We start from the raw sequence: 7,435 nt of genomic DNA, 5'->3' as shown, positions 1-7,435 counted from the left end.
TTGAGCATACAAATACACATCTTTAGACTAAATGTTTATTTTTCGTTTCTTGTGTGAATAGCCGCTTGGTTCTTATGACTCTAGAACTTGCCACGACGATTCATTCCCGGTCCTTACCAACTTAAACCCAAGTAAGTAAATGATGGAAGCATTAGGACTAACCCTTTTTTTTTCAAAACCATTATTTTCATTTTTCTTTTCACCTACCTAAAAACTCCCCGTAGTTAACCCCTTTGAGCCTAAACCTTTCATTTCTTTACCCTAAAAACCCTTTTACCCACAAAAACCCTTTTTATTTTTACACTTTATTTTAGTAACAAGCTCGGTTTTCATGTGACCAAAAAAAAAAAAATTTGATGAAGATGAAGTTAGAAATAAACAAACAAAGCTCTTAAAACAAAAAGCTTGTTTGAAGAAATACTTCATTAAAAATAAAAAGTCAGTAAAACAAAATGTTTTACGAAAACCGACGCTTTTTACGCTTTTCGCCCTTTTCTAACCACTAACCCAACTACCCACCTTTAGCCCAAGCCTTTACCCAAAATGTAACGCCTCGCTTTTCACAACTTTCCATTTTTAGGAAGATTGTACCGTACTTCTATTGTCGGAAACACGTTTCCTTTGTAATCGTATTTCGTTTCGTATCATTGTAATCCGAGACTTCAATCGTGATAAAACTTTGCATACAGATTATACTTAATTTGTTCTTACATTCTTAAATTGTTAATCATTTTATGCCTTTGATACGTACTCATGCCCTTGTAAACACATGCGTAACTTACAACCAATATGTGATTCTAAACATCCTATACGTGCAAACACTTGGTTCTACGTTCACAATATGCAACCTACACTTTTATTTTAAGCAAACTTATTACTTAACTTTATATATATTTTACATAACATATGTTACTTAATCACGGATTAATAGTATACTAATTATAAAATGCCATATTATATCAATCATTAAGTTGTCAAACTTTGTTTAAAAAAAACAAATAATAATAAAAAGAAGAGGTTGTCCAAGCCACAAACAACCTGGGTTCTTTTATTATTGCTCCACTTTGTATTTTAACTAAATCATCCCAAAAGTCAAAACATTAAGAACCTTTATGGAAAAAATGATATATAAAACAATTATATGTTGGCAAATTTCGGCCGCATCATATAAGGCTGCTTTAGTTGTTGTTTTATTTATTTATCTTTTTTTTTATTGAACCTACCTTGTAACATCACAACAAATATTAACTTATAGTTAAAAATTAAAAAAAATAAATAAATAAAAGACTAATGCTGATTGGTAGTCCATCGCAGCTTTGGCTGTGAATGGAGTGTCTTGTGTTAAATGTCAACTACCACCTAAACCTCTTAAAGACTCAACCCACTTAACCTCCTTTCATCTTCATTTGAGAAACCCTAGCCCACACAATCCTGTTACTACACCCTCAACATCTCTTACCCTTTTTCCCTATTTCAAACTCTCTACACTTGCTAGAAACCCACTTCGAATAACCCTCCCTGTTTAAATAAACACACACTCACCACATCTACACCTCGCCGGAACTTCAAGCTTTTCACCGGAACAAACGGAGTCGCCACCACCACTCGTAATCTCTTCATCGCTACTTGTTGTCGCTTCTACTCGTCTGGAACCACTTCGACTGTTGTTACGTCGGAACCGACTCGGCTCGCTCGATATACATTTTCCTTGTTTCGTTTGGTGTTGTTTAAATCTTCTGTCAATATAATTTTTGTTCCTTTCGTTTTGTTAAACCTTCCGCAACTCGCTGGAACTTTCAAGACTTCGTCGGAGAATGGAGAAGACGACCGGAGACCCGCGGCTCTTCCCTTTCTGTTTCGGTATATCCCGTTCCCGACTTCTTCGCTTCACATATTCCTTCTTATTAATTAAACAGTCATATGAAAAAAAAAAGAATGGGATAATTAATAAGGATTAAGTGAAAGGTTTTGGATAACAAATAGCAAGAAAAGCCATTGTGAGTGTGTATGGGCATGTGTTTTAATTAACTGTGTGTAAACTATAATGTAAAGTCCATGTTACCTTATAATTGTTAGTAGTTAGAAATGCCTGGTAGTATTTATAATTGATTTTCTAACTTGTAATTAATAGTATATATTTTATTCTTTATGTTATGGTTTTACTAGTATTTATTATATTCTTTATTATTTAAAAAAAAAATTCAAAGATATATTTTCATTTTAAAACCCATTATTATCACTCTTTTCACTAACAGTTTTCAACAGTTATTATTGTTGAATTCGTTTCCCTATATAATCCAACTTTAAAATCTAATATTGACATTTACATTTAATAATTAATTATAATTCCTTTATAAATTTTAAAGAAAAATGATGAAATCAAATTGTAATATCTAATTAAATTATAAACAATAAAATATTAGGACTTATATTTAACCTACAAATTTCAACGAATTCATTATGTATTTCGAAATATAGGGTAATCGATTCTCGTTCGTTATTTTGGATTTTCTCCATCTTCTACTCGTGCGTTATTTTAAGAAATCTCCAAACGCAACCACTGTGAGTATACTCGTATTTCCCCCTTTTTACTTTTACCACTTTAGGGGTGTAACATGTTTACTTATCAAAAACTTACACATGAACATTTTGCTTAAACACATGAACATTCCTATAACATGCTTGTATACGTGATGGCTTGATACTTTAAACTTGGGTGAAACTTATGTGTTGAATTTATCATTAACTTCGTACGAGCCAAACCGTGACATATGTAGCGCTATAGGATTAACGACCCGCCCTTTATCATCGGTAATGTCATGAGCATATTGTGTTTCCTTGGTTTGATATGTTAGACACATGCCATGTTTAAATGTTTATCTTGAATCATATGCTTGCTATGAGGAATTGTTTAAAACTTATCTTTTACTATGTACGTATCAAACTTGTATACTCGCCTTTGCTTTTGCATTGACTTTATTTTAACATGTTACAGGTGGATGTCGACGATGCATGGAATTTAGTAGGATGCATAGATACACACTTAAAAAGAATTGTATTCATATTGTATTATTTTATTATTCATGTTGTTGTATTGTTTCAAAAGCCTTGTAATTGATCCTTTAGAAATGGAATGAAATGATTATTTAAATACTTGTCACAATTATTAGCGTTATGATGTCTCGAGCAATCTTCACACTTCGTCTCATCCCGATGTTTCCGCCATTGGTTGGGGTATGACAGATTGGTATCAGAGCCATAACTATAGGGAATTAGGAAAAGTAGGAATGCTTTCACCTAGTCTATAGTTTTAGAGCCTTATTCGTATGCTTTGCTTGGACTACTACATGATACCTTATTTGTTACTTATTTATGCTCTTTTAAACATGTATGTTACTCATGTGTAATATTTGACATGTTATTCGTACGCATTAATGCTTGTTTTATTATGTGTTAACACTTGTTTCGTTGTTCGATTCTTTATGTGTTACTCTTGACATATTTCTCTATGTGTTAATACTTGTTTTATCATTTCATTGTTTAAGTACCATTCTTGATATGCTTTCTTATGTGTTTATACTTGCTTGTGTATTTCCTTCAACACACACTTCCCTCATGCATTTTACTCGATTATTCTAAATCCGACAACACTCATATTGTACAAATGAGACGAATTCACCAAAATAGGCGTGAAACCCACAATTTAGTGAACGACTCTCAATCTATCTATTCTTCTTTTTTTACACGAGATATCGCCATTGAGCTAGGAGTGAAATCCACATCTAAATGGTAAATCTCAAATTTCAAATTCTAGTGGACCCTCGTCAACATGTCGAAATTTAAATTTTGACCCGACGAGTACCAACCACACTTAGGATACGAAATCGTCAAGTTAGGGGTGAAACCCGCACCTTGTCGACTAGTTCCACTCCTTGATTTTTTTTTTTTTCATAAATCCCGCCAAGTCTCGAAATTTCAATTGATTTGGGACATGTAGTAACCGGAAGGGTAAATACCGTTAACCGACTTGTCGGCGAGAGTATTTTACCTATTAGGCCAAAGCATGCTCCTCAAATTCAAAAGACTTTTCGACCACTTTGGTTAGTCAAAGTTCCGTTTTGGAACACTCCAAACTTTGGTCAAACATGTGTTTCTATTGTTCATTTTATACGATGTAATCTTTCAACCTTGAGTTTTACCTTCGATTTCTCTTTTCACACGCACAACATATCGAACATTTTCGATACATTTATATATGCATTATTTTCATATAATTTAAATTCATATTCCTTGTAACAACTAGTGGAGACGTATCATCGAGATTGGAGTGATTTCCTTACCTTGACGATTAACTCCACTCCCCTTTTCTTAAAAACGACCTCACCAACGAGTTAGGGGTGATTCCTTTACCTAGGTGATCGTTTCCAAAACGCCTCTTCAAAATATCTTATTATGCAAACTCGATCATACTTTATACCCAAATTGCTTAATGTTATTCAAAATACCCACTCATACCGATTTCAAAACACATTGTTTTATCAAACGTACTTCTTATTCTACAATCTATTTTCACTCAACTCATATACGCGAAATTCATAGTCATGTCTTAAAACGTTTTATTGCTCGAACTTCAAAACCTTACGAAGTGCTACCTACCAATTTAATCGGTTCAATGAAACTCTTGCCCATGAACTTCATATTCGACTTAATCACTAAAACATGCTCACCTTCTACTTTTAATCAAAATCCAACCAACCTTTCTCAAATACTTATAAGATCTTATAGAAGTTATATGATTGTTTTACCAAATACCCTTTTCAACATCAACAAATCATTGTTATCTTTTTTTATTTACTAAGTCCTTTTGCTAAATTTCTCTTCTAAGGATCCTAGTTTTCACAAGAACCTCCTAAATTCATAATTTCTTATTTGATGAAACGAACTTACTTTTAACGAAAACCTTTTCCTACACCAATTTACAAAACACGAGGGCAAGAAGTCTTCATGGGAACCGACAATCTTTGACTTACATGAAATTTTTTTAAACCAAAGTAGCATTTCAATCATTACAAAAATACATTATGCTTAACCAATTAGTACTTTATATCCTCTTACATACACAACTATATTCTACCCTTCCAATCAAGGTCAACCTAATTTTGATTCGATAAACTCAATGTTTCATTTAAACAACTATACATGCATATCATCGTACACATTTTGGTCGATACCTCGTGATAACATCATTTATATCATTCGTATTTACATACACGACCTTTTGAATGTTTTATACACTTAGATCCGTGATGTCCCAACAAAAACTATATACGCAATATTTATTTTTCATACCTATACCTATGTTCATACGTTTTATGCTTGTACTTATACGCATACTACTTATAAGTTTTACACTTCTGCTTGTACACATACTATTTACACGTTTTATGTTTATGCTCATACATACATGCGTATTCATGTTTGCCTAAGTCTCTTACATCACTTGGTGAAGACAAGTGTTTAGTATAATACTTTTTATTTTTAATCTTTTGCACTTTTTATTTGGTTTTGTATTAATGACTTTAATAACTAGTTACTTATGTTGAAAGTGATCTTTCCTTATCGTTTGTCTGTGGTGTCTTGGCATTATTTTACTGTCTATATAAAATAAAAGATTTTCACCATTCATATCTCCACGGTCTATATGGAGGTATGTTGGCTACCTGGTCGGGGGTTAAGGGAACGGTTTGGTAAGGGTCTTGCCCTTGTTCAGCGTTTAGAGGTCCTGCAAGGGACCTGGGTCAATTTTAGTAGGATCTCCTTCAATGCCCATAGGTATTGGATGGCGGGGATCCAAACTCTTTGACCCCCTCATAAGTTAACTACTACTAATACTATAACCCGGCTATTTAGGACTGTATCCCTGCTGACTAAGACTACTTAGTCGAGGGTAACGTCACCGCCAAAAGCGGGGCCTACCATAATTTGCATTAATAACTTAATTCATTATCTTTCAATAATCTGACCCTTTAGGATTGTATCCTTGCTGACTCAAACTACTGGGTTGAGGGTAACCTCGCCTTCAAAAGAGGGGCCTACTACAATAACTAAGATAATCTCTTAAACAAGTGCAAAAGTGCGAAAATAATCAAAGGTTATACTAATACACGAGTCGGATCCAAATGATTCATCTTGTCTATCTGTTTTTATTTTTATTTTATTTTTCAGCATTTAGTTAGTTTTTATTTTCTTAGTTTAAAAATCTTTTCTAACTTTTTGACTTGGTTAGACGTTGAGGATAAACCGGTACTAAAAGCTCTTGTGTTCTTGGACGACCTCGGTATCTTACCAACACTATACTACATCCACGATGGGTGCACTTGCCCATATGTGTGTCTAGTGTTAGTAAATATCGTGTTATATAAATTTAAAACTTGGCTAAAAGTGTAAAAAGGGCTTAAATATATATCTAAAATATATACACACCGACACGCATCACCAGGCATCCCGATCGGACAGCCTGCTCGATCGGACAGTCCGTCCGTTCGGCTAGGCTGTTCGATCGGCTGACAGCCTGATCGATCAACTGCCTGTTTCGAGTGTTCGGCGCGGCGATTTTTGATCTTTCGATTTCGATTGAAGGCGATACGTGTACGATAGAGTTTCCTATTCAAATTACTTTCAGTCCCAACTACTATATCTAACATACAATCATCTATATTACATCCTATCCTTACGTTACCATTCCTCATAATTCGATTTCGATTGCGTTCGGGTTGAGCTTCGAGTTTCGATTGATTTGATTGAATACCACACAAAACATAAAGTAAGCACGCACAGGTAACACATAAGGCACACACACAATTAATATAATACCAAGTTCGCATAGTTCGAGTTTCGAGTTCAGTGATTGTTAGATCGGTTTGATTACTGATTAGTTAGCTTTATCGCATTGTTACTTCCTACTATTCACAGTCGTAAATCGGTTCGCGTCGATCAAACATTCGATTACTTTGATTCCTTCTTGAGTACAACACTTATTCCACATAATACAAATAAAACATAAGATAGATTATTTACAGTCAAAGTTGACTTGGACTTTGACTTTTACTTTGACATTCGAAAACACAGGGTGTTACATTTGCGTATCCACCGGACTTCTGCCAGGCCTCGAGCAATTCCACGAAACTCAGCTTCGGCACTGGATAAGGCCACAACCTTTTGTTTCTTGCTCCTCCATGTAAACAAATTCCCTCTAACTAGAGTAAAGTACCCTGATGTTGATCTGCGGTCTCCCTTATCTCCTGCCCAATCTGCATCCATATATGCTTGAATCTTTAGATGTTTATTTGGTTGAAAGAGAACTCCATGGCCTGCTGTTCCTTTGAGGTATCTTACAATCCTCCATACTGCTTCCATGTGAGCCACTTGAGGTTGA

General features: G+C 34.4%; 1 long non-coding RNA gene across 1 annotated transcript; it reads left to right on the top strand.

Annotated features, from left to right (window-relative positions):
- Positions 1 to 1,304: 1,304 nt before the first annotated feature.
- On the top strand, positions 1,305 to 3,160 carry LOC110866167. The gene is made up of 2 exons (XR_004863193.1): positions 1,305 to 1,860; positions 2,996 to 3,160. It is a non-coding gene; the product is annotated as an uncharacterized LOC110866167 (long non-coding RNA).
- Positions 3,161 to 7,435: the final 4,275 nt, after the last annotated feature.

The sequence above is a fragment of the Helianthus annuus genome, chromosome 7 (genome assembly GCF_002127325.2).
Source record: "Helianthus annuus cultivar XRQ/B chromosome 7, HanXRQr2.0-SUNRISE, whole genome shotgun sequence".
NCBI lineage: Eukaryota > Viridiplantae > Streptophyta > Magnoliopsida > Asterales > Asteraceae > Helianthus > Helianthus annuus.
The sequence above is the reverse complement of the archived record's forward strand: the minus strand, read 5'-3'. Positions and strand labels throughout refer to the sequence as shown.